We start from the raw sequence: 25,873 nt of genomic DNA, 5'->3' as shown, positions 1-25,873 counted from the left end.
GCAAGTAATCAACAGTATTTCATTATGAAATTCTGGTTCCTTAGAAGCAAAAACATTGGTTTACTATGTCATAAATTAATACATAAAGATAGAGATTCCAAGTGCTGGGCTATTAAGGCTTCTCTTTGCCATTCATTCTTTTACCTGATCCCTGCTTGCTCACTGTGTAGATGTTGGACAACTCATGGTTGGGTTCCAAACAAACCCTTCTGGCTTTGGCTGATAACTAACAATACCTTTTCTTACATTGGCTGAAAAGTTTTTATTCTTGAATTTAATGCTTACTGTGTTAGTCAGCTTTACTGACTTGTGTTAGTTATTATTATTATTATTATTATTATTATAATAAATTACCTGAGATAATCAACTTATAAATAAAGAGGGTTATTCTGGCTTATGATTTGAAGGTTTCAGTCCATGATCAGTTGGCCCCATTGTTTGGGTCTGTTACTATTGTAGATTAGAATCACTTTCCATGTCAGAAAAGTAATAGCATGTAGTTTGTTGGCAAGCCATTTGCATATTCAGTCAAACCCAGTTCTGCTTGCCTTGCTGTGCATCTAGTGAGATCTATAACCTCTTTGAGGGCAGGAAGCACTGTGCTTGACTAGTGGTAGGTTTTTAGGATAGGCAGAGGAGAGACACATCTGTGAGGCTGAAATCATAGATAAATTCCTCCAACAGGGATTCTGGACGGATTCTTCAGACTTTATGGAAGTAAAAATTAAATATTACTGTTATTTGGGTAAGTGGCTGATTTCATTAACAAAAGAAAATCGAGAAAAGTTTACAATGTGAGAGATGACCTACAGATTTTGGAGACCAATATTCATGTATTACAAAATAGGAAACAAAGGTGAGACGTTGTTCCAAATTCAGCCGGTGACACATTTTGTCAAGTTTAATAAGTGCAGGTAGACTGACACCACAGGCACACACACACACACACACACACACACACACACACACACACACACATTGGTGAAGAGAATACCAGAGATGCAAGACAAGTGACTCAGAACTCTACAAAAAAAAAAAAAAAAAGATCCAAAGGAGAAGGAGGAGGACTCTGGCTCCACAGGACAGTTAAGAGTGTTCAGCCTTCACAGTCACAGGGCAATGGCCTCAGATCTCCACCATGTGGCCTGGGAAAGTTGCCTTGCCTCTATGAGCCTCTGTCTCTTCACCAGAGAAGTGAAGGTAGTGATGGAATTTGTTGGATGATATTGAAACTCTAGTGACACAAGACCCTCAAAGTTGAAGAGCTATCAAACAAATGCAGACTCATTAACACAAATACTCAGATCTTGTTCCCCAATAGTGACCTGATTTCTTTAGACATATTACACCGACAGAGTTCTTTCTCTCAAATCGTTCCAAGTCCGGGTGGTTTTCCTCTTTCTGCTGATCTGTCCTTATTTTTCACCTCTGCCATAATTAGCTCAGCTGAGAGGCCAAAGACTTATACTCAGAAGATTCCCCAAGAGGTCATATTGCAAGAGAAAACCCTGCTCTCTCCATTCACATTAGAGAGGAGGTACTGACTAAGGCACTCACCCCCACTGTCTCACCAGTGGAGGAAGAGCCAGGGCCAAAGGGAGGGGCCAGTTTCCCCATCATGGGACGTCTTTGCCACTGAAGTCATTGGAACTTGAGGGGTCTGTGAACTGCATCTTTTTATTTAAAGTCAGGAGCACACTGGCCCCTCTTTGTAGGAGTGTCTGAGTTGGAGGAGCAGGGGTGGGTTGCCATGACAAGATTGAAGTCTCAAGTCTGATATCTTTCACTGTTAGAGTCTTAGGTCACCAGAGTAGCTGCAACAGAGTAATCCTAGCAACCACCACCATGTTGTATCAAGAACTGTAGCTTCTGGCCAAGCTCTATTACTGGGCCGGCTTGGGGCTAGACTTTATCTTCACTTATAATACAGTATTACAGAGATCTAGTCTCCAACAGTATGCATGTGTGTCTTCCTCTCTCTTTCTTCTCCTTCATTCCATGTATCTACTTCTGTGAGGTCAGTGAACACAAGTCATATGGATTATTCCTAACTCTACTATTTTTCTTTTTTTTTTTTAAATTTTGTATGAGGGATTGTACCTAGAGCCACATCCTCAGCCCTTCTTATTTTTTATTTGGAACTTATGATCCTCCTGTCTTGGCTTCCCAAGTTGCTGGGATTACAGGTGTGTACAACCACACCCGATCCTTATTCTATTCTTGAACTATAGAACTCTTAATCTTCTGGCCTTGTACACGAATGTCAAAGCACTCAATAAATATTTGACAGTTACCACACATAAGAAAAGAAAGTCAAGAAAGAGCAACAGGTTAGGTAGAGCTCTGAAAAGGGAAGCTATGTGAGCACCTCTCCAGAAAAATCAAGCTGAAATTAAAGAGTTTAATTGAGTCAAAATAAACTGAATGTTGGCTGAACTTCACCGCTGAGTATGAAACAGATATATGGGCTTACATGTTAATTGGATAATTGGTACACTGCTGTCAGTTCAAATATACAGTTGCAGATTTAGCCAGATTGCAATAGTTCACAGCTCACTTTAAGGTTGGTTGTTTATTTTTATGTACACAATATTCCTAATCAGTGCCACTCTACATATTCCATGGAGGAGGAAGAATGGTGGGCACAGTTAGAAAGGCCTGGAAAAAATCCAGAAGAGGACTGCTAATCGAGAAGTGTCTCAACTTTCACAGGAAAATGATGGAATCTTAGTATAAGAAGGCTTAATGCCTTGAAATCACACTGTCAAGGGTAAGAAAAAGATTCTGGTGATGACTCAATATATAGGTTGGATGTTGTTTTGAAAACAATAATATTTGCCATTGTAGATGGTTTATAGAGACGTGAGGACAAACATGTCACATTGTTATTTCATTTAGAAGGGACAGAGCTAAGGATGTTAGAGTCACAGCAAGTAGACAAGAGCATTCATTCTGTTTCCCATTCTGTCTGAGCTGCAGAGAGGGATTGGCTGTCTCTGAGTTCTTATATTCAATAACTTGACTTTACAGATCTTCTATCACAAAGTGGTATCCACTTGCCTATCTCTTCCATCTAGGCTAGTTTGAGGGACTTGCCCAGTGGACTATGGCAGGAAAGATAACATGCCACTTCAGAGGCTGAACCTCAGGATCCCGGTTCTCTGTCTTTTTCACTATCAGAACAAGTCTACTCTAGTGGGCTGCAAGAAGAGAGACCATGAGGAGCAAACCAAATTAGCTCAGGTTTCCCACCCAAGACCCCAGACATGCAAAAGAACCAGCGAAGTATGTGAAGCCACCCAACTGACCTGAAGATGATGTCAGAGGCATGAGTGAGCCTAACAGCCCAGAGCTGCTTGATAGACCCATTGCCTCGTGAGTGATTCATAACTATTGTATTAAGACAGACCAGTGCAGAATGGTGGTGATTATTGCCCCTTATTGCAACAATAGACAACTGATATGGAGACATTGGTGTCTGATGGAATTTGTCTCCCTCTGTAATATTAATGTGGCTGTGACTTCTGGTGGAGTGGATGAGATGTCCATAATTTGACTAGAGATAAAAAGATGAATATGAGAAGATGAATACAAAGAAACACACACTTATGTTGATCTATATAACGTATACACGCAGAGTGGTAGATGTGATTACATATATGTGTGCATATAACCACAGGTCTGTTGGTACGACCACATTTAAACATATATATTTACCTGTCTCTAGATCAATGAGCACAAATTGTAAACTCAGACAAGATGCTTTACACAGAGCTCCTCCACCTGAGATATTCATCTTCATATTAAGAGAAGTTACTCATTTCTGTCATCTGGGATTTATTCATGGTGTTCTCAATGGCAGATCCTGTGCACTGATATAGCCTGGGCCAGAGCAGATTTATTCAGTAGGTTGGGTAACTAACATATCTTGCAATTTAGCCAAATACAGGTTTTATTTGCTCACCCATCTTTCCTTTCCTCTTATTATGGTACGGGTGGCCCTGTACAAGATTTGCTCACATCAGTGATTAGTCCCTGTATCATTTTTATAGGTCTATTTTTAAAAGGTGCTTATTTAAGTGACTGGTAACTAATCATAGTTCTATAATTGACTGAAAAGTTGACTCAGTGTAAAATCCAAATTAAATTGAAAAGAAGCCCAAACCCTCATTATAAATTATTCTTCCCAGCTCCACAAACACTCATTTTACAAACATGGAAAGCATGAAGAGACAAAGTTTGCCTTCCTGCAAAAAATATGTTCAACAATTACAGACCAAAATTTATAGCAAAGGAAGAATGTTCCTCTTTCTTTGCAGTGACACTAATAAAAGGAAAGAAATATAAGTACTGCTTAGTGTAGGCTGGGAAATGCCTAAATTTTAAAATTAGAATAGTAGCATTTTATTTCTGGACAAGCCTGACTGATCTTTTTACACAGAGCGTCAGACAGGCTTAGGGGGGCATGACCTCATCGCAAAGATTTGGGCTTCAAAGGCCGCTCCTCAAACCTCTTGCTGATCACCTGCCCTTCTACCACCCCAAATTAAACAGTTAAAAGTTTTGAAGCCTTCTTGCTTTACATGAAACATTTTTCTACCATCCTTCAGTCAATTACCCGGAGGCCAAAAATATCTCTTCCTCCATTCAGCTCATGGCACCTCCACTGTGAAGTGCTCTAAATCCATTAGCGTGGCCCTCTCTGCATGCTACATCATCAGAGGAACAAAGCCGTGATGATGTAGAACAACCCACGTCCATGTATATCGCCAGAGTTCTAGCCTCTTGATCAGCCGGCGGGTTTCATAAACATTCCAGATGGCTTGCTCTGCCTGAAGGAAGAATGGATAATCACACTGCACTCCCCTCTACACAATAATAAAATAAGGCCATGAAGCACAGAAGCCCGAGCCTGCCAAAAACACTGAAAGGACTGCTTAGAACAATAGAACCAAGTGATTGGGAGGCACGTCAGTGCCCTCACCCTTTATGAGGGAAGGTGGCCTGCTTTCCCACGAAGCATGCAAAACCAATTGTGTTATGCAACAGCTCTGCTGAAAAATAAAGCCAAAACAACAACAGCAACCACAACAAAAACTCTGCCTAAATACTTTCTTTGAGAAGAACTGGGTGAAAAGGGAATTTAAATTAAAGCTCAGAAATAAAATGACCTTTGCCAGCCAGAATTCTGAGCTATGTATACATAGCTAGAGATACACTTAAAGTTTGTATTTAGCCAGAAAGGAAGGGTTTGATGAGGCTTATATTCATTCCCAGGAATACTGAGTGGCACTCCATGGAGTAGTTGGAGGTATATAGTTGGGATGGTGTTATCTAGAGGTTTTCTTGAAGAAACTAAGGTGACTGCCACCCACACCCAACTTTGAGAGCCATCCTTACAGCATTTGTCTCCTTTCTCTTTCCAACTGCTTTGAATTCCGCCCCCCCCCCCCCCCCGCCGCCGCCCCCGAGCACCTTTGCTCCTTGGACAGTATCTTTTGCTCTGTGGATAGTCGCCCCATTTGTTTTAGTAAAACATTCTCCTGATTGAAGACTTATATTCCCTCTCAAAGTATTTGATTTTCTTGCTGTATGATTAGAGCATGTCAGATTTGTAACTTAAAATCTGCTCAATATTTATCAGAAAAGAGTCTTTGCAGAGCACAGAGGATTTTCAAGGAAGTGCAAGTATTCTATAAAATACTGCAATGAAGGATACATGTCATTCCAAATTTAACCAAATCCATAGAATATGCAACATCAAGAGTTGCATATTCTCTAAGTGATAGCTACATGTGGATGTAGGTTCACTGAGTGTAACAAATGTACCCCTCTGCTGGGGGAGGCTGACCTAGGGGAGGCTGACCAAGGGGAGGCTGTGTGAGGACAAAGGATGTATAGGAAATAGCTCCACCTTCTACTTGATTTTTCTGTTAACCTAAGACTGCTCTACAAATAAAGTCTATATTTAAGAAAGAAAGAAAAAAAGGAAGGAAGGAAGGAAGGAAGGAAAAAAGGAAGGAAGGAAGGAAGGAAGGAAGGAAAAAAGGAAGGAAGGAAGGAAGGAAGGAAGGAAGGAAGGAAAAAAGGAAGGAAGGAAGGAAGGAAGGAAGAAAGGAAGAAAGAAAGAAAGAAAGAAAGAAAGAAAGAAAGAAAGAAAGAAAGAAAGAAAGAAAGAAAGAAAGAAAGAAAGGGCTATGTGTCCTTATCCATTTATTGATAACCAATTAGGGTGCACACCTGAAAGTCTGAGCAAACATACTTGATGTACAAGTTCAAATCAACCCATGCTCCAAATGGAACTACAAGTTCGGACCAACTGGATCTGCTGCATATTGCAGTACACCAGGATCCCTTACATGTAAGCCAAGTCAAAAGGTTACTGTCCTGAGGAATAGCACCTGCACAGAGAGGTCCCATGGTGCCAACTCCATCTCTGGATATGCTGCTTATTCTGAGTTGTTGGTTGTAATGATGATAGGAAGAGAGATGAGCCAATGCAGGCTTGGAATGGCATTGCCATCTGAAGAGGCATGAGCCTACAAGGTGAATCTCTCAGGTTGATCCATGTGATTGTATCTAATCATTGTGAAAAATTAGTCTTTCCCACTGAGCTTGATATTTGGCCTCTTCTCCACTCCCCATGATGTCAACTTGTTTTATGAGGTTAATAAGTTAAGAATTCAATAAGCCAAACAATTCTCCATCTTCAATAAATTATTTAATACACCAAAATGAAAAAAAAAAGCTATCAATAAGAGCATGGGAACATACAATATATAAATAGAATTGTGTTATATAATCAACTCAGTACTCTAGTTTGCTTTTATATATGTATATATGTATGTGTGTGTATATAGTTTAAATCAAGTTTAAATTAGTAAATTTTAAAAAAGTTCTTCTGGACTAAGTATAGATAAGAGGCAAAATTATTTTTAAAAAGAATAATAATACTGGTGAACAAAGATCAAATTATACTGTTCTTGTATGCCTGTACAAACATGTAACAATATACCCCACCATCATGTATAATTAAAATGCACCAATTAAAAAATTAAAGGAATAATATTAAAAGGTATTCTAAAACTATAATAATGAAAACAGTGTGTTACTGGATTTGTGAAAAGAGAAAGAAAACAGGTTTCCTGTCAACATTTTAGCATTTTTCTTTTAAAACTTATGGATGCTCTAAGATCAGTCATGGGGGTTCAAAAACCAGCTTAAGCATGAAAGAGACCCAAAGAAATAACACAAAATACAGAAAAACATAAGAAAAACAAAGGTAATATAGATATTAGAGGAAAATACAAAAATAGCTATAATTAACATCCTCTGAGACATAGGAGAAGATACTGAATCTATGAAATAATAAACTGCTAGAAGATCAAACATTCTAAGAAGAAAGTACTGTTGGAGACTGAAATATGTTAGCTGAAATTTATTAAAAAATCAGAAAAAGTGGAGAAAAAATAAACTGCTTAGAAGAAATTAAATGCAGGAAGAAGGTTAAGACATGGGGGAAAAGGTAGAAAAATCTGGAAGCTCAGTACCCACGTGATAGTACTCTCAAAGAGAAAAGAAATGTTGAAGAGAAAATATTTCCAGACTGAGGATAGCGATGCATCACATAGTATGCAAAATTTTAGTAATAAGAACACCATCACACAAGGGTCTATCTTCAATGATGTTATTGATCCATAAAGACAAATAGAAAAATCCTAAAGGTTTCCAGAAAGAATAATGGATGGCATAATAAGATCAGGAATTAGAGTGACACAGTCCTCTTAAAAGAAAATCTGGAAGCTGGAAAACCATAAAAAAATAATATTTAAAAGAAAAGAAAAACCAGATTTCACACCTATATTCCAAAAGAGCTATGATGGTAAAATAAAGGCATTTCCAGTCACCTAGAAGGCCACCCTTCCCAAATACAAGCTCACAAGCACAGGCATGCATGCATGCATGCACACACACACCACACCCAAATCATAAACATCCTTTATGGAATGTATTTCATTAAATCAAAGAAATAAATCAAAACAAAAAGAGCATATGCAATATAGGAAAGAAGGGATTCAAAGCAAGAGGAAAACATAAGATGACAGTGAGGTTTAGCACATCCATAAAACAAAGGTCCAGGCTGGAACTGGGGAACCCACCTTCTGCCTAACATGCAGGAATATGACAGGCATGAGACAACTCCAGCTCAGAATAACTAGAATTTATGAAGGAAAAAACTGATTTAAATACATCAGACAACTGCAAATACAAAGACCAGGACTTGGGGAACCAATATTCCAAAACGAAGGGAATCACTGTGAGAGGAACCCAGATATTCTGCACATATGCAGGTAGTTGATTCTAGGCGGGAGACTGCAGGGTCTGCCTGAGACAGGGGCTAGATGACAGAGAACCAGTTTAGACTTTGGCAATTTTACAATGATACGAAGACAAACGTTTAAAGTCAAGGCTGTCAAAGTATTCAGGACTTCAGTGGTCAGATCCCATAAATATAAGGAGGTTGAGAAAAGAGAGCTCCAGCTTGATCCCAGATTCACTATTAAGGTTATTATTCAGCTATTCATAAATTGCTTTAGTCAGTAGACTAAGGAGCCAAATAGAAAATAGCTTAAAGGAAGAATGGAGATTCCAGTAGTCACTCTGTTATGGTGAGACTAAAATCATATTCAGATATTGAGGAGCCAGGCTAGAGAGTATCTGCCACCATTTATAAAAGATTCTCCAGAGAAACAGAAATATGTGTATGAAGAGATTTGTTGCAGAAATTTACTCATGTGATCAAGGAGCCGTGTAGCTCCCATGCTCTGCTCTATATAAGTTGGAGAACCAGGGAATGCCAGTGTTATGCTACCTGTCTAGGTCTGAAGGCCTGAAAACCAGGAGTGCTGATCATCAAGTCCTAGCTTCAGGGCATGAGAGAACTGGTGTCCTAGCTGTCACCCGCAGTAAGATTGAATTCACCCTTATCTGGCCTTTCGTTGTATTCAGCCCTCCAATGGATTGGATGGACCATCTGTTTAATCAGTTTACTGATTCAAATTTTAATCTTATCCGGAAACACCCTCACAGATACACCCAGAATAATGTTTAACCAAATACCTGGGTACTCTGTGTTCCAGTCAAGTTGACACATAAAATTAACCAATTCAAGCTTTTTCCCACAGACCTTCCCAGAAGGCAAGGAAATTGTATGTCCACTGTAAGATCAATGAGGTAAATCCCCACTGAGGTGCATGGGCCATTGTCCTAATGCAAAGCACCCTCCTGTGGAAGACTGATACTGGGGGAGACCAGCCCAGTGCGCTGCACAACCTTGGTCTGCAGATGCTCTCAAAAGCTCAAGATGAGGCAGGGGAGTCGTGAGAAGTCAGAGAGGCACATGGGACTTTCACAGATTGCACCGTTTTTTTGTTTTGTTTTGTTTATGGTACTGGAGATTGAACTCTGGGGCACTGGACCACTGAGTCGCATTCCCAGCCCTATTTTGTATTTTATTTAGAGACAGGGTCTCTCTGAGTTCTTAGTGCCTTGCTTTTGCTGAGGCTGGCTTTGAACTCCTGATCTTCCTGCCTCAGCCTCCCAAGCTGCTGGGATTACAGGTTTGCGCCAACCTGCCCCACTCACTGTGTTGGTTTCTGAAGAAGGAGGGCAGATAGACAAAACTTGATCTCCTAAAGACCAGAAAAAAAAATGGAGTGGAGGGAATGGAAAGCAGAGAAAACTCAAAAATCTGAAGTGATGACCTCCAAAAGTAAAAGAGAAAACGCCCATGAAATGAGAAGCTGGGAGCCCAGTTGTAAAGCATAATCAGATCTCCACAGCCTTACAGGTGCCCAGATCTCAAGCCCTATGGGGGGAAATAGCCTTTTTCTTCCCCCAAGTCATGAGGAATCACTAATGCACTGCATCTAATTAAGATTGTAAGAAAACCAGATCCAGATGAACTAAAGTGGGTGTAACCTTCTACACTAGTGGCCTCAGAGAAAAAGAGGGGTGTCTTTCTTTGAGGGTAAATACTATTCATTTCCATCTCCATTATTCTGCTATATAAAAGGTTTTACAGTATGATCAATACTTAAGAAACCCATGAGGAAGCTGGGCTCAGTGGCTGGAATCCCTGCAGGGCAGGAGGCTGAGGCAGGAGGATCACAAGATTGAAGCCAAACTCAACAACTTAGCAAGCCCCTAAGCAGCTGTATCAAAATAAAATACAAAATAAAAAGGGTTGGGGATGTGGCTCAGAGGTTAAGCACCCCTGGGTTCACTCCTGGTACTTAAGAAAACAAAACAAAACAAAAAATAGGAGGAGGAAGAGGAGGAGGAGGAAGAGGAGGAGGAGAAGGAGGAGGAGGAAGAGGAGGAGGAGGAGGAGGAGGAGGAGGAGAAGGAGGAGGAGGAAGAGGAGGAGGAAGAGGAGGAGGAGGAGGAGGAGGAGGAGGAGGAGGAGGAGGAGGAGAAAAAGAAAAAAGAAAGAAAACCCCATGAAGAAACTTAGTCATAAGACTCTGGTCATTACAATCAAACTTACAAGTTGGAGCAGTTTGGAAACAGCCTTTGAAATAGTCATGTTAAATAAGTGAAGGATTCAGTATAAAAAGTGAATAACTATATAAACAGATGAGGCATCTTTAGCATAAAAGTCGAAACTAAAAAGCAAACCAAACTGAAATTCTAGAAATAACAAAATCCACATGTGATATTGTAAATTCATTTCATAAGTAACTGAAGTCTAGCCAGATCAGAGGGTACATAACAGGACATGTAAAATGAAATATCAGTCAACTTGAAGACAGGCTGCTAGAAATTATACAAAAGGGTGAAACTGATGGAAAAGAGCATCTCAGATGTGTGGGACAATATCAAGCAGTCAAATATACATGTACCTGGAGCTCCAGAAATAGAATAGGACAGAAGACATATCTACAGAGGAAACAGCACTGAATTTTTACAAAACTGATGAGAAACAATCTTCAGAACCAAGAATGGTAAGTCCTCTGATAAAATTCATCTGATTTATAGCCTGACACCATAGCAGTTGGCTCAACACTTAGCTTTATTCCAACAAGCTGACAACCAGAATCAGGAATCACTGTCTCCTTCCTCCCTCTGATCGCTCAATAGTGCTTAAAATGTTATGAACCCAACTGGAAACACAAACAAGAGAGTCTTTGATGTTTCCCACATCAATCAGCTTCTGAGAGCAAAAGGGAAGGTGAAAAGGAATGGAGAGGGGACCTAAGAGGCAAATGGCAGGTAGAAATACATAGAAAACTCAACAAATAAAAATGAGGCCTAATTATCAATTGAGGAGCTTACATAAGAAGGAAAGTCATAAGTAATTCTTTATGACACCATGACTGTGAATAATGACATTACATCAACACTAAATATCGAGGTAACTTAAGAATTGGAATGGGTGTGCTTGGTAGGGTGGAGGTAGTAGTCTAAAAACACTAAATTCTCACTTTGCATTTTGGGAATTCAATAGATTCTCTCAAAAACTAAATGAAAATAAATAAGTAGGCAAGGATGTTATTCAGAAAAATGAGGATTGAAAAGCAGAAAGAACATCGAGTTTATCGTATACTGTTGAATGAAGGAATGAAGGAAATCAGTTTGTGACTTTACCAAAATCAAGCAGCCTAGTTCAAAAGACAGATCAAGATACTCTGCATCCTACATTTATTCAGAAATATAATAGCAAGTATGATGACAACTACTAAGTTTTCTCATTTGTATGATAAATAAATAGCTAAACAATATGGCAAAATCTTAAAGGATCATTGAAAACGGATGAATATGAGAATAAAACTTAAGAATCATAAGGGCTTCATCAGTATGACTGATTAAATGAAATATTTGGTATATCATCTATAAAGGTCTATCATCTGTATAAAAAGGCTTGTATAGAAATTCAGACAATTTCAGAATAAAAATATAAAAAATAAACATTGGCAAAACTGCCCATTAATTAGAATAAAAAGGAATGCTATGTAATGAAAAAAGAAACAAGTAAGTAAAACTAAATAATAATCATAACCTGCTGTGTGTACCAAAATATACCCCCCCTCTCTCTATCTCTCTGTATGTATATGTATGTATACACACACACACACACACACACACACACACATATATTTTAACAAGGAGATATTTATCCACCCACAAAGTGCAAGATTATAATAGAACTCAGATTTTAATTGACCATAGTGACAACAAAAGCTTTAATAATATTATCCAGTCATTTAAAACGATGACATGTAACTTTATTTATTGGCATAACTATGTTCAAGATCTATGGTAACGTAAAACAAGCAAGATTATAGAATAAGTTATATTCACGGTTAAGAATCAAAACCAATAAATATATAACGGGTAATATGAGAAATTGTTGCATAAGAATTAAAGGAAAGTAGAAGAGCATACTGTCCAGTGTCTCTATCAGTCCTGTCATGTTAGAAAGACAAACTTGGGGCTGGGGATGTGGCTCAAGCGGTAGCGCGCTGGCTTAGCATGCGTGTGGCCCGGGTTCGATCCTCAGCACCACATACAAACGAAGATGTTGTGTCCGCCAAGAACTAAGAAAAATAAATAAATAAATGTTAATATTAAAAAAAAAAAGAAAGACAAACTTCACAGACTGACAAGACTGTTAGTATTTGCAAGATTTTTTGTCACTTTAGTTATATACAATTAGGTTATATGCAATTAGGTTTCTTGGTCTGGAGAACTAAAAACTGTTTTCAGAGATTTATTCCTTGAGGCAGTCAGAAAATCTGAGTATTTTTTGTTTTAATCTCTGGGAATTGAGGGTAATCTTTTCAAGATCTACTAGCAAACTCTTTGGGATGTTTGCTCCTGTGTGTTTCTGTACAGGTATTTGCATGACAGGATTGCAGAGCAGAGTTTGGCTGCAGGGTAATTGATGACTCTAAGTACAGATTCCATTTACTTTGTTCATTGGCTAAATACTCCATATTGAACAAATCTGTTCCTCGAAAGCAGGAATGAGAGTTCATACATTCTTGGGTTCTGTAGAAAATGCGTTATGGTGTTAATAGGGCAACTGAGAGGAAGAGTGAATGAGCCAACTCTTATTGGAGCCTACAAACTCCTGATATATTTGACACATCCAAGAGAATGCTTTCAAAATCGAGATATGTGTGAACTGTTTGATTCTGGGAATCTAAATTCTCTCTGTGTACTTTGCAAGTCGAATCCAAAGAGGTCCTTTGAAATCTCAAAATTCGTCTGTTTCGTGTGGAATTTGTTGGGGAATATCAGTGGGACAACAAAACCAGAAGATGCTGGAGGAGGGGTGGGCGGTGACAGCAGTCGGTGCCTCTGGGGCAGGTTGGGGAAAGCAAAATAGGGAGACTGGGGGTAGGTAGGAGAAAGGATTTTAGAAATTCTCAATACTCTTAATGGAAGAGTATTTTTATTTTTTTTTATTTTTATTTTTATTTTTATTTTAATGGAAGTTTATCTTTACTGTTTTCTCGCATGGTATCTGAACCTTTACTGTCGTACTAAAAAGAATTTCAAAAAAACAGAAACTGTGTGGTGGTTCATGAGTAGCCCCATTCCTTACATGACTACTAATAAATTGAGAAGGAATTGAAAGTATGCTACTTATTCAAAAAAGTTGTTGTGAAACCCCAGGCAATTTCAATCATATCTTTCCAAAATTAGTAAGATTTTCCTTTGTGTCTCTTTTGACCAGTAGTTAAGTCCCCAAATTGATTGTTAGTCATCAAAAGGCAGTTAAAATCAGATAACAACACTAAAAATTCTCTCCAAACAATTGAGATGAAGAGATCTGACTTGAGGCAGCCCAGGAGTATGAATACTCTGTTTGAGGTCAGGGAAGTCACTGTTTTATTAAGAGTTCTTCTCTCAGTTGTCTCTTGCCTGCTCGTGGAATGAAGTGACTTATGTGGGTTATTCCTGTTATGGCTTATCTTTATAGACCCAAGTACACAAAATTTCTGCCTACTATATCTTTTAAGGTTTTAAAACTTATACCCAGTGATATAACGACCAGGTGGGGGCATCCTGTTGCTGGCAATGCCTGAAGCTAAAGCAACAAACAGCAAGTTGGGTGGAGAAGCAATCTGCAGTGGAAGCCAGAATATTCGGGCATTCACCAGAGCACTCAACTTCCTCCAGAGTCACCATTGCATGGGGACAAGGTCTGGATCCCCACATAAGAGTGAAAAAGAAGACTTCTGAAACAACAACAAGGCTGTTTGCAGAGGACCAGAAGGGTACCTGTTCACGGAATATTGGCCCTCAAAGTGAAGGTCAGAAAGAATCAAGATGGGGTATTTCCAGAAGGACAAATGGAGCCTTAAATGTAGTTGGGGTTTGAAAGTTGCAAGGTTGAACCAATTACAGTAAGATGACAAATTAGGTTCACCTGATTACAAGAGTCTATCAAATTATCTTCAAGGAGCCTAGAATAAGAAAGACGTTCCACCAACAACTCCCAGTGACACGTTGGGCTGCTTGTTGGACTGATTCAGAAACCTTGTTGGAAAGAAGCTTCTGGATGGTTTCCCTTGTTCTGGGGGACTCTCATTAGTCTCTGACAAGGTTGAGTATTGTTCGTACAACATGAGTCTTCTTTACCCTGTGATATTTCAGTCTGTGGGGATTTGTGCCTGAAATCTCTTTGAACCTTTAGCAGCTCTGGCAACTATAGGATGCCTAAAGAAGAAAACTGCACTGGATCTCAGAAGAAATAACACTCAATGGGGGAAGGCACACAGGTATGTGTCAGAATCCTAGGGAATCACAGAGATAGAGAGGCATGGGGCTAAAAAGGTTAAGTTCAGGTGAGAGGGCACCTGTGTGAGAGGCTGGTTGCCAACCATCAGAGGGTCCTCCTAACAGTGACCATTATGGTCAGGCATGTTGTGAAGAGCCAACTTCACGAATCTAAGAATATAAATCTTGAAATTCTTCTGTTTCTTTTTATCCCAGTTTGCATTTAGATAACTTTATTTTCTCCTTCAAAAACCCCACCACAATAGGACAATAGAAAAAATAAATTAATAAGAAGAGAAGGAAAAAAAAACTTTCCAATGCAATTACTTCAGAAATTCTTTTCTTATGGTGGCCTAAGATTTTATTTTATTTTATTTTTTTTAGTTTTTGTTTAATTAGGTTTTAAATCTTCCCTTTCTTAATTACTTTTTTTTTTTTTTGGTATTAACACCTAAATATACTTCTATTCGGAGCACAAACATACAGTGATAACAATTAGCAGAATAATTACACTCTTTCTGTCAGTGTAACCTCATGGCACAGAAAGTATTACAAATCCATTTTAAAACATATTAAATGTTCATATTAATGAGGATAATAGAGAACAAGTACCAGCAAACTAAATATTGTTAATGATTTTGAGCTATTAAATTCATTACCATTTTCTTTCATAATAAAGTGGTTACTTGCTAATTAGACCTTTTTTAACTCATCATTATTGAATTCATTACATTGTGTGCAGTTAACCCTTGGAGGTCTGTGGGTGTATGCACACAATTAAAATCGTTTTAATACCATATTAAGGAGATATGGAGAGTTCTTATGGCTTTTCTAATGGTGGTTCCATATACTTTCCTTATGTACTTTTCCTTGGCAGGATATGCCTGGCAGCTTCATGGCTGTCACCGCGTTTTCTCCAACACATAATACAGAAACAGCCTGAATTCATTAAGGTTATTACCCGCAGTATTTAGAAGAAAAGTGCATCCCCCTTGTTTCATTATAAGAATTAGACATGTACAAAAATACACTACCATAACTAGGCAACAATTTAAAGTAGTTTTAGTACAGCCATCAGGAGTTACTTACCACTCTAAAGTCTAGTGAAAACTAATATTGACCTATGGTAGAATTAGAGCTTCAGACTTTGAAGATTTATTTTTCTACATGAAGATGATAATGCTGCTTTGCTGCCCAGACCACTGTCCTTGATCAGACTGGTGTGTGTATTTACATATAGATAAACACACACACATATACACATACATTACACATGCATTTGTGTGCATGCAAATGATATACACACATGCATCTCCTATGGGCATGCACACATGTGCACAAACCAACAAATACTTGCACACACTGACATGCTACTTTCTTAGATATAATCATGTTGACCTAGCTTCCTATGTTCTTTTTCCTTGTGATCACCCATGTACATTTTGTCATGACTTCTAGTATTAGGAAGGCAAGTATAAATAAGGAATCAGTTTTTTGTCTATATGGGTCTTTGATGCTACAATCTATAGATAGGATTATCTTCTGTAGCGCTTAATTCAATCTGAAAATAAAAGTTCAGATGGAAGAATGATGTTCATTGGAAAACAATGAAGCTCAGTGTATGTGTGCATGTGTATGCACACACACATGCACATTCACAACCCTGATGATCAAGGAGTACTGATGTGTTTGGTTTTAGTGTGAGTAACAGATTGGGCATTGGCAAGGTGGTGACATACACACTTTGAGACGTTGATCAGCCAATGGATAGAGATGGGAGAGAGCTCATTGTGGTAGCTTGTCTCTAAGATAACCTCCCTCAACTCCTCCCTTCCCTATGCTATACTCCAGGCTCCCTGAGAAGTGGAATCTACTTCTCCCCTCCTCTTCAATAGAGGGGCATTTATCACTTGATTACATAACTGAACACAGTGAAATGATATTCCAGGATTCCAAGTCTAGATCCTAGGAAGCTGCACAGTTTCCCCTTAGGCTTCTTGTAACTCCTATTCTAGGAGATGCCAGCCTCCATGCAAGAAATGTGAAGACATTGATACTACAGTAATCTATAATAAAGTCCAGTTCCTCCAATTGGAAAGTCTGCACTGGAAGAGTAGTGACAAATTGGCCAAATCCTGTTCCAGTCACATTAGCACTGGTGCCAAGGAAACAGCCTTCAGATTACTCTGGTTGCAGCTGTTGTTCCACTAAACCACATGAGGGGCCCCATGTGACAACCCGAGGTAGTCTGTCAGCCCCCACATCTGTGAGATAACAATACTTGTTGTTTTAAGTTGCAGAAACAATAGACAACATAGAGATTGTTAAGACTTTGCATGTTGTATAGATCTGGACTTTGGACATCTTATTCTTGCACATATCCAAATCTTCATTTTCTTTTCTTGTAAATTCATACAACAGCAATTTGCAAAGCCACAGGAATCACAGGACTCCAGTGCAATACCATTGAAATATAACACCATGTGCTCACACCCCACAGCATTTCATTCTCTGAGAAGGGTGCCTTCTGGGGTTATGGAACACGGCAGACCTATGGTGCCTGATATTTTTACAGAGATGTGCTGTCCTTACAACTCACATGTCCTTTCATGACAGGCTCTGGTAGAACTTGGGAAAAACAACAGAAGGTCAAAGTGGACCAGGGATTTTCTCAGATCACACAGCTGGTAAGTTTAAAGCTCAGACATGGACTGAGCATTTTTCACTCTTGGGTCCTGAGTACCTGCATGGAAGGAGAGTTAAGAGTTTCGTGTGAGCCTTAGAGTTGAATCACCTTCCTCTCCCACCTCTACTACTCAAAAAATGGCTGAGCAACCTACGATGGCCACTGACTCCGTTTTGCTTTCAAATTCCTTATTATTTACATAGCATGTAAAGACTTCATTAAATTCAGTGAGATTAAAAATGTCAAAGTAAAATGTAAACCTCAAAGCATCAAACAAAGATTTTGAATGGTCATACTATTCCTTCTTGTTCATATAGTTTTACCAGAAAAAGTATTTAATCTTATTGTTAAAAGTTGAGTCTAAATGATGAGATGAATAAGAGAGAGAGAGAGAGAGAGAGAGAGAGAGAGAGAGAGAGAGAGAGAGAAGGAATAAGCAGGGACAATTCTATATGGAAGCAGAAGAAATTAAAGGTCCCTGTCTGCCAGGGATTGGAACCCAGAGGTGCTTAACCACTGAACCACATCCCTAACCCCTATTATTATTATTATTATTATTATTATTATTATTTTGAAACGGGGTCTCACTAAGTTGTTCAGGGCCTCGCTAAATTACTAGAGGTAACCTTGAACTTATGATCCTCCTGCATGAGCCACCCAAGCTGCTGGGATTACAGGCATGGCCCACTCTGCCTGCCCAGGGAGGTCACTTTTAAAGAGAGCAAAAATCATTCAAGCAGGTTAATGGGGAAAGAGAAGAAGGAAAATTCAGGAACATGGAGCAGTCCTGGAAGGAATGTCTCAGAGGAAGCATTACTGTAGGATTTCTGAATACATGCTTAGTTCCAAAAGGCCACTGGGCACTGAGAAAAGTCATCAAGGAAGACTGCTTCAAAAGAAAGGCACACAGCATATAGGTCATGATACTTAGCACTGAAGAACTAGAGTCCACTATCATAGATCCTTCTTTATTTCTCCCTGTCCTTCTGTCCTGTTCTCTTCCACCTCCAGAAGTCCTTAATCTTTTCTACAAGCCACCATCCCTCTACTCATGTGTCTTCACATTGGGTTTCAGTGAGAAAACATGTGATCAAGGCATAACTTAAGTTGAAGTCTTGTGTGGGAGCTAAACATACATATGCAAGAGCATGCACACATGCAAACGCACACATGGCCACCCCTACTACCAACACTCAGACTAAAATGAGTGACAATTTTGTCTTGTGTTTTCATTTTTCAGAGTGGGTACTGTGTCCCTTTTGTTGATTAGTTTACTTATTAAACAACTTTTTTCTAGGACAATAAAACATGCTATATCTCATTTCAATGATATAACAATTCATAAAAATCCCTCATGAGAGGAAAGTGTAAGTTCTCTGTTTTGTAGAACTAATAAATAAAAATATATACTCTCATAAGTAAAAATGGAGAGTTAAAAAGTTGAAGCCACGAATAACTTATTTTCCCTATTTTTTTTCCCTTAAAGAATTGAAGCACAGAAAATATGAAAGTAAAGAAAGACAGATTTTGCAAATCAATATACTGAAAGAATGTAGGTCAGGTTGCTAGTGTTCTGAACGTGCTAAACGTCTCTCACAATTGCTTTTTAAAGGATCTGGGGCAGGAGTTCTGTCCCTCTGTGCCTGCCCTGATAAAAGGTTATCAACTCTGAATCAAGATGGCTGACTGAACAAATGACTTTCTTCTCCTCCCTCCTCAAATCCCATCAAAATGACACCAGAAATATAAGACTAAATCTATATCCATTGTAGGAAGTCCACCAGGGTCCTAGATGAGTGATCAGTTAGGAAATCTGGAAGATATTTACAGATGGAAACTGATAGACCACAAAAGACTCCTAAATACAGAAAACAGCCCCCACGGACAAAAGAAAGAACCTCTTAGAAGGATTCCCACCCACCCCCCAGTTTTATTCCCAATGAACTTTGGGATTAGAGACAGTTGAGTCTAGAAGAAGGAGCAAGCTTTATTATAGGGCAAACAGCTACTCTCAGAGCATCTGACCTCAGCTTTTGTCCCCAGCTAACACCTTGAGTATCATCTTTTATGGCTGAATTTCCTTTATGGGAAAAGGGTTGTCTGCAGGAGCCTCAGCTCTGTGAATTAATGGGCACTGATCTTAATGAGATGAAGACTTTGAATTCTGGGACCAGTCAATTTGCATTAATTAATTAATTAGTTTGTTAGTTTCCATTCATTAAACAATTTGGCATTGCCGGATATTGTGCATAAACTACAGGAACCAAAATATATTCTAGTCTGTAAGGATTGACCCAAATTTTGTTTCAAATTCCATCTGCCACGTTCCCTGAGTGACTTTCACCCTGTGAGTGAGAGTGATATGGTTCAGAGTAGAATAGGGGTACTTACCTGCTCTTGAAAGATCATAGTGTCATTTGTAGGCGTAGATGTTTAAAAATCTTAAAAGATTTCAGAAGCAATCTTAATGTTGAAGGGTAGGGTAAAACCAAAGGACTTGCTGTCTAGCAAACTAGTCAATATATAAGTCAAGAGGGTAAAACCAAAGGACTTGCTGTCTAGCAAACTAGTCAATATATAAGTCAAGCATAAATTTAGCAGAATACTTGTAGGCACACTGGAAAACAAACAGGTGTCTCCAACACCTCAAATGTGGTTTCCCTTCACATACAATATGGGAAATTCAGTTTAAATGTCATCAAAGTAATAGGACTGAATTTATTAATAATAAAAATAAAGCCATTCCTATAAAAATTATTATCTGAGGAAGTTTTACTCTTATTTCAGTAACAATAGTACCTTTCCCTTCCAAATTTCTGTAACTGTCTTCACGTTTTCCTTTAAAGCCCGGGGCACAATCTATTTAAACACATTCAGCTGTGACACTTTTTTTTTTTTTTTTTTGAGAGTAAATTTGATTCCTTGATGCAGCCAAAGATCATTTTGGCTAAAAGTCTGGTGAATACGATGGTTGGTTAAGCTGGGAATAATATTTTTGGTTAAAAATGAGACTGATTTCATGTGTGGTTTGTAAGCCAATTAAAAGGGAAATGATTATTGCTTAATAGCCCCTCTCACTCGTGATTACCAATATTGTGGACCTTCCAATTGCCACTCACAGCTCACATGGAGAGAGGAAGAACAATCCTATGAATGAGGACACAGTAATGAAATCATCTTCATAATCCGGGGCTAGAATAACCATCTAACATTACTACTCAAGGACAGAATTACATGTATTCAAGAGTCTTGCTAATCTAATTTTAAAGCTGTGTGATATTTGAATAAAATCATGGAACTTCCACCATCCAAACCCTCCACTTTCAATACCCTAGTACTCCCAGCAAAGAGGAATCTAGCATTCCAATTGCCTTTTTTGTCTATTTCTTACTCATAAAGAAAATAAATAAATAAAAATAAACTTCTTCTTTATTCATCATTGCATGTTTCAGTATGAATTTACCCCCTTCAAATTTAATGTCCCATAGATATTTAATGCGGGCTTTGAATCATTACTGCCCAGACAGTCTGCCCAAGAAAACACATTATTCCACTTTACAAATATGAGGATAGAAATAGCATAGTTAAATTTGGTCATATTTGTTCTAAATATTTTAGTCAATAAGGAAATGGATATCAAATTTAGGGTCTTCTGTTATTTTGCATTTCTAAAAATGTATTCAGATGCACATCAATAATTGATTTTGTTGATGTGTTTCCTGTTTTGCTTCATGATAAAACTTTCAGGCTGTCATGGGTAATTTTGGTGGATAATCCAAGATTTGGGTGCTTATACTTGGTATACTTAAAGTCCTTCCAAAGTCCTGTAAATTCCTTCATTCTTTTAAAATGGAGTCACACCATTTGAAAGGATGGTATACTTCTAAGCAATCTTACAAAAGAAGTCAACTCCCTCTCAGGACCTTTGATGGAGAAGCCCTGTAGGGCAGGCAAGGTCAAGGGGAAAAATAAAATGCACAAGATAGATGCTCACTTGACTACAAATATGTAGTTCTCTAGGGCTAGTGCTAAGGGTTTGTGTTTAAGATGAGAACATACTCAGCGTGTGGGAATCGGCTACACATCCTAGTGGGAGGGGATTTATGTGGGCAATTCCTTCTGTGCAACATTATAAACACAGCCTATTATCTCCTGACTTTCTGATTCCTAGTTCTTTTTTTTCCTAATGAATGATTCATGTATTAATAATGGTAAAAATAATACTTTGCAATTATAGTATGCTCTTTTTCTCTCTGGGGTACTCAGTGGACATTAAGTACATAATCATTTTTTCATTCAGACTGTCCTGGGGGGTAGTTGGGAGGCTTACTGCTGGGGATATCAGCTTTATATTATCCTTGTTCTGCAAACATACATTTTTGTGCAAATGCCAATTTTCTGCATTCTTTAGGAGAAGGAAGCTAAAGTGATTCCTCATTACAAGACACAAAGAGCTGTGGCAATAGATGGAGTTCAAGACCAGGAGCTCACTGAACTTTTTGGTTGACTGACAACTTGGGAAGACCCATTCAGACCCTACTGCTGCTTGGTTCTCTCCCTAACAGGTAAATTGGAGAGTGCCTGGCACCTTAGTTCAGGGTCCTCTCTCTTCTCTGTCTGAACTCTGTTTTAAAGATTCATGACATCACTGGGCACCAAAGTTATAAATGTCATATCTTTGTTGATTATTCTCAAGTTCATATTCTTGAGTTCTCAATTTTCTTCTGACTCATACATTTAGCTTCCTGACTGACATCTTTTCCTGGATATATATGAGGCATCTCTGAGTTTATATGTTTGAGTCTTTCTCATGCCCTGCCCCAACTTCCACATCTAGTGGGTTCCTTCCCTAATTGTCCTGATGTTAGGAGAAGCTACTGCTGTGATTTGAATGTTTGTGTCTTCCTGAAATTCATATTAAAATCCCAAAAATTTTAGGAGGTGAGGACTTCAAGAGGTTCAAGGTCACGAGAGTGGTGCTCTCCTGTGTGAAGGAGCTGCTGTGCCCATGTGAGGACACAGCAAGAAGGCACCATCTACAAACCAGGCCTATCATCAGGTACTGACAGGCCTGGGGCCTTCATGGTTGATTCCCAGTCTCCAAAATTGTGGGAACAATGTTTTGTTGTCCATAAGCTACCCATCTTATAGTATTTATATTATCTGACTAGGACAGATATTAATATCTGTCTAATTTAGAAGTCTCCTTAGTTTCTCCTTTTACCTCTCTTTCTTGACATGTTTTCCATTAAGTGCAATGTGTTCTACTCTCAGCATGGTTTAAACCATAATCTTCTTAATAAACTACATTAGTTATTTCTCAGCTGATCTTACTGATCTATTCTTGATATTCAGCAACTCATTTCCATAGCAGCTAGAGTAAGTGTTTAAAGATTGAAACTTTTCAAAGTGAGTCCTCTCTTAAGACACTCCTCCCCATGTTCTTGATTTCTACTAAACATGGAAGAATAATGGCTTGAAGAACGGCCAAGCCCTTGGTGCCTCTCTGACCTCACCATGTGCCATGCCATCCTGACCCTTGCTCACTGTGCTCAAGCCACAGTGACCTCCTTTCTGTTTTTGGAATAAATTAACCTGATTCATGCCTCTTCCTTCTGTTTGGACTATTCTTGCTACTCATCTTTATAGCTTTAGTTTCTCCCATATTATGATATTTTAAATCCCACATATCATCTCATAAAGATTTTCTTGAAGACTTCACCCAAATTGGCCTCATTTATCCACACTCTCTCCTACAAGCCTGTTTATTTCCTTGCTTTTAATTATTCCGATCTAAAAGTAGTTTACTGTGTTAGGTCTGCCTTCCCTCAAGGTCCCACATGCCCTGGGACCTTTTGTATCTCAATTTTCTTTTTATTTTCATTTTCTAAAGATGTGTCTGACTCATAATAAGTGGTCAACAAATATTAACTTATATTGAATAAATAAATTAATGTAGGTGATAGGGAATATACTCTATTTTCTAATAAAGGAGATTAACCCCATCCTGCTGTCCTCTAAAATCATCTGTATGTGGAGTATGACTGGGATGTATGGGTGGGATTTGAAGCCTGGGGAACAATTCGAAGGCTAATGAAATGATCCCAGTAGCAAGTGGAGTGGACTTGGGTGAAGGCAACATTAAGGGGCACAAGGAGGAGGAAAAAGGCAGCTAGGAGATGGAACCCAAAGAATTTGCAAGGGAAAGAGAAGAAAGAGTCTCAGTTTAGATTTTTTAATATGTCCATTTCAATGTATGATGATATCATCGATTCAATTTTAAAATCAGGGGAAGAAACCAATTTAAGACTTGCAGTTGGTAAAATTTGGTAAAATTACTAGATGATAATAATGTCCCCTCACTCTGAGTTGACTCCCTCTTACCAAGATGGGCCCCTTGTGACTATATTTTATGTAACCTGGTCCCTCAGTGATAGTCTATGGGGCCTGGAATACTCTTCTAATCCAATTTAAGCCAAAAAGACTCTTTCCCTGGAATTTGGAATTAGAATTGATTAATAGCTAGTCAGTGTCTGGGTATGGCTAGAATTGAGATAGCATAAATTTTCAAACTGTGGGGTTGTCTGTCCCCTTGCATAAGCAACACAAGAAGTCATTTTATATAGGAAGTGACTAAAAATTAAATAGGCAGAGTAAAATAGAAATTAGACCTTGAGTAGGGGACAGGAAGAGCCCTACTTGCACTGTTCTGTTTTTGCCCTAAGATACATAAAACCCAGCTGCCTTTGGTTTCCTAGAGATACTCCAGAATCCAGTATGCTTCTAGCAATTTCTCTTCTCTCTCTGATTAATTAATCGTTTTTTAAAACCCACATCCAATAAAAGAAATCTATGAATTTATGTATACATATATTATACAAATGTAACTCCATAAAGAATGTTGGGTTTTTTTTCATAAATAAGTGATTGAAATAATTGACTCCTCTTGTACTAGTATTTTAAATTAATCAAAAGGTAATCACTGAGAGCACGTGTTCCACACTCTGAGACTTGCACAGAGGAAAACACAAAGAGTACAACTTTTTGTTCCTGCTGCAGAAAGTATAGGAAGCTCTTTGGCACCTGAAAAGTTAAATTGTTTGAATTTAATAATAATATAATATAGGAGATGTCACAAAGCAGGGCTGTCCATGATTAATTGCCAAATAGTTCAGACAATAATGCTGCCTGAGTTCAGAGGCTGAAGAGAGCCTAGGGCGGGGTGGACAGGTAAACTGCAATAAGGATTGAGGACAGAGGTTGGAGCTTGAGGGATGGTTAGGATTTGCACAGCTGGACCGGAGTGAGAAGTCCTCTCTGTGACAAGCACCATGAACAAAAGCAGTTAGGCAGGGGGACATTTAGAGCCCATATGCCTAAGAATCTTGGTCTGTGAAAGATGCCTAAAGGATAAGAAATGACAACAAAGGATGCTCTAGAATGCAGAAGATAATTTAGCATTTTCTCTCTCTTTGGCTCCCCTAAGAAAAGATCAGTTTCACACCAATCTCCTTTCTACCTTTTTTTCCCCTTAAATCCACCTTAGTCAAAGGAGTATTCTTTCAATGTCATTGACGGGCAATAACTCCCAAGCAAACAAGCCCATCCCTAAAACTTTGGTTCTGTTAAAGTCCATGGAATGACCAGTCTAAGAAAATTCTCCTAGAGAGCAGTGTGAACTTGGGGAATGTGCTGCGCTCCCTGTAGCAGGACTGAGCAGCTTGGAGAACAGGAAGGAATGAGCGGGAGTTGGCAGCTCCATCATGGCTAAGATGAACGGATGGAGAAGAGAGCCATGTGGAGTACATCAGGGCCAGGAGGCTAAATCTTCCCTGGCCTGAATCTGACCCTAAAAAAGGAAGCCTTCATAAGTCAAGGCCCAGCTCAGCTCCCAGACACACATGTAAGCAATACCACCCCCCAACCTGCTCCTAGACACGCAGGGTCAGCACTCTCCCTAACAGAAGGCAGATGGGAGAATCTCCATTAGCCCAGCCCGGATGCACCAGCTGGGCCTCAGCTTCCACTTAAAAAAAAAAAAAAAAGCCACACATTTCATAATGAATCTTCTAAAACACCATTTGTAAATACAATCTTCAAATCCTGATCTGCTACTAAAGTTGGTATGATTAAAACAAATGAAGGAACCCAATCCTTAAGATAGGTGCTCCGGTTGCTACTACCCTTATAGAACATTCCTTTGCTTTTTATTTATATATTTTAATCTTTTTTCCATTTAGTCTCTGGAGAAAAGTTCCCAATCCTTAGATGCATTTATTCAAACCAACCTTTAGTTTGAGAAGATCTGATTTGTCAGCATTTCCCCCCCCTTTCACACACTCAGGCCATATTTTACAGGCACTTAAAACCACACAATCACAAGCGGTCCATGTCCTG

The 25,873-nt window shown here is 38.8% G+C and overlaps 1 long non-coding RNA gene across 1 annotated transcript in view; it reads left to right on the top strand.

Moving 5' to 3' along the window:
• The window catches only part of LOC110597825 (uncharacterized), a 68,954-nt gene extending 43,423 nt beyond the window's left edge, over positions 1-25,531 (top strand). The window contains exons 4-5 of the long non-coding RNA XR_013428972.1: positions 17,407-17,477; positions 21,888-25,531. This is a non-coding gene — a long non-coding RNA (uncharacterized LOC110597825). The remainder of the gene's footprint in view (positions 1-17,406; positions 17,478-21,887) is intronic.
• Positions 25,532-25,873: the final 342 nt, after the last annotated feature.

The sequence above is a fragment of the Ictidomys tridecemlineatus genome, chromosome 12 (assembly GCF_052094955.1).
Source record: "Ictidomys tridecemlineatus isolate mIctTri1 chromosome 12, mIctTri1.hap1, whole genome shotgun sequence".
Taxonomy (NCBI): Eukaryota; Metazoa; Chordata; class Mammalia; order Rodentia; family Sciuridae; genus Ictidomys; species Ictidomys tridecemlineatus.
Note: the sequence above shows the minus strand (reverse complement) of the source record. Positions and strands in the feature narration are given on the sequence as shown.